The 2396-nt window shown below is 44.7% G+C and overlaps 1 non-coding gene across 1 annotated transcript; it reads left to right on the top strand.

Moving 5' to 3' along the window:
* The first annotated feature begins 2107 nt into the window (after positions 1-2107).
* On the top strand, positions 2108-2181 carry TRNAD-GUC. The gene has a single exon. It is a non-coding gene; the product is annotated as a tRNA-Asp (tRNA).
* The last annotated feature ends 215 nt before the right edge of the window (positions 2182-2396 follow it).

The raw sequence follows: 2396 nt of genomic DNA, 5'->3' as shown, positions 1-2396 counted from the left end.
AGGATTTTTTGTGGCACACCTCCGAAGGAGAAGGTAACACTCGACCTGCACCTCGCCCTCCTTGTGGGACGCACATTGTATTTGTGGCGTAGCTCGGAAGGAGTAGCAGTCGACCTGGACCTCGTCTTCCTTGTGGAGCGCACATTGTATTTGTAGCGTAGCTCGGAAGGAGTAGGCAACAGTCGACCTGCACCCCATCTTCCTTGCGGAGCGCACATTGCATTAAGTACTTAGGCGAGCACTGGGCTACAGCTAAGCCCCCGAGTGGGAGGTTTTCTCTCCACTTGGTAGGATTTTCAGAAACTTAGGCGAGCACTGGACTGCAGCTATGCCCCCGAGTGGGAGGTTTGCTCTCCACTCGGTAGGATTTTCAGATACTTAGGCGAGTACTTGGACTGCAGCTAAGCCTCCGAGTGGGAGGCTGGCTCACCACTCGGTAGGATTTTTAAAACTTAGGCGAGTACTTGGACTGCAGCTAAGCCTCCGAGTGGGAGGTTTGCTCTCCACTCGGTAGGATTTTCAGATACTTAGGCGAGTACTTGTACTGCAGCTAAGCCTCCGAGTGGGAGGCTGGCTCACCACTCGGTAGGATTTGAAAGTACTTAGGCAAAACAGATTCACAGCTAAGCCCCCGAGTGGTAGACTGGCTCACTACTCGGCAAGGATTTCTTTTACAAACTTAGGCGAAACGGATTCGCAACTAAGCCACCCACTTGGGGACTTCTCATGTAAACAAAAGTAACAACAATCACTCGGAAAATTATAACACTCTTGTCTTTGATAAATAAACTACAGAAGTACTTTTATTACATCTCATCCGAGTCAACACTTAAGTATAAAAGGGGCGGAGCAGCTCCGCGTTCCAAGCTTGGGGTTCGTCAATCTGGTGACCAACATTGTAAAGGCGGTACGCTCCATTGTGGAGAACTTTGGTAACGATGAAGGGACCTTCCCAAGTAGGAGCAAGCTTGTGTGGCTTCTGCTGATCCACTCGAAGAACCAAATCTCCTTCTTGGAAGGCTCGACTCTTGACGTTTCTGGCATGGAAGCAACGTAAGTCCTGCTGATAAATGGTTGATGAACTTCTTACTCTTTCTGTTGTTTAGAAAGATCGAACACACGATGTTCCTATTTCAGTGGGAGGGGAAAGTGATCTCTGACCGCGTGCCTGTTGAAGAATGAGCCGGCGACTCATAGGCAGTGGCTTGTATTTCTGCATTAATAGAGCAAACGAGTAAAAAAATAAACCTATTTAGGATAATAATTGGATAAGAGAGCCTCTACCCTGTCAACGGATAGGGAGAGAACAAAATCTGGATAAATACCAATTCCTATTACTGGTAAAAAGATACACATTAAAATAAAGAGTTCTCGTGGTCCAGAATCCACAAAATTTGCGTTTGGAACATTAAGTAGCTTGAGGTGATCCAGCCGCACCTTCCAGTACGGCTACCTTGTTACGACTTCACTCCAGTCGCAAGCCTAGCCTTAGGCATCCCCCTCCTTACGGTTAAGGGTAATGACTTCAAACATGGCCAGCTCCTATAGTGTGATGGGCGGTGTGTACAAGGCCCGGGAACGGATTCACCGTCGTAAAGTCCCCAAAGATTCATATTGAACTTCAATCGGAACTTCTCTTGACCCAATGACGCGTTGATCCAGGTTCCATCGTAGCCACAAGGGACTATCTAAACTGATTAGTTTTTGTCTATAAGCTCCCAGTGCATCATAAGAACTAGAAAAATGGGGTTCTTTATCTTTTCTATATTTAGAATTATTATTATGAACTAAATCCTTTTGTTTTTCTTCCATAAAATAAAATGTCTGATCTATGGAAATAAAAGATAAAGAAAAAAGGGAATTTTTTTTCTAATCCATATCTCTCTCATTCCTTTCTTACAAACAAAAGAGTTTTTCTTATTGAAGGCTGGATTAGTATCCATTTTTTGTGATAAAAAATCATGACATACTAGTTATGTCACTCTCACTATACCCACGTATAATATGTGGGTATGTAGTATATGATTCGTCTATTTCTTGGAGTACAAAAGACGAATCGAATCTTCTTATGGTTCTATTTAAGAATGGGTATGCCATACACCCCGCGGGGATTGTAGTTCAATTGGTCAGAGCACCGCCCTGTCAAGGCGGAAGCTGCGGGTTCGAGCCCCGCCAGTCCCGAACTAGGGTTCAATGAATGGAGAAATTTATATTTCCTTTTTCCATGAAAAAAAGGGGCAGGGAGCAAGATCAAATACCCACAGGGCACCCTTACTTCACTTTTTTATTTTGCATCTCTCATTAAAGAGGCAGGGAAGGCGTATAGGAATTGTTTTCACTACTCCCGCTACTGGAAGAATCCTCTTTGGCTGATAGGTACTGTAGCCGGTATTGCT

This window comes from Triticum dicoccoides, chromosome 2B (genome assembly GCF_002162155.2).
Source record: "Triticum dicoccoides isolate Atlit2015 ecotype Zavitan chromosome 2B, WEW_v2.0, whole genome shotgun sequence".
Classification (NCBI taxonomy): domain Eukaryota; kingdom Viridiplantae; phylum Streptophyta; class Magnoliopsida; order Poales; family Poaceae; genus Triticum; species Triticum dicoccoides.
This window is presented reverse-complemented; position numbering and strand designations above follow the sequence as displayed.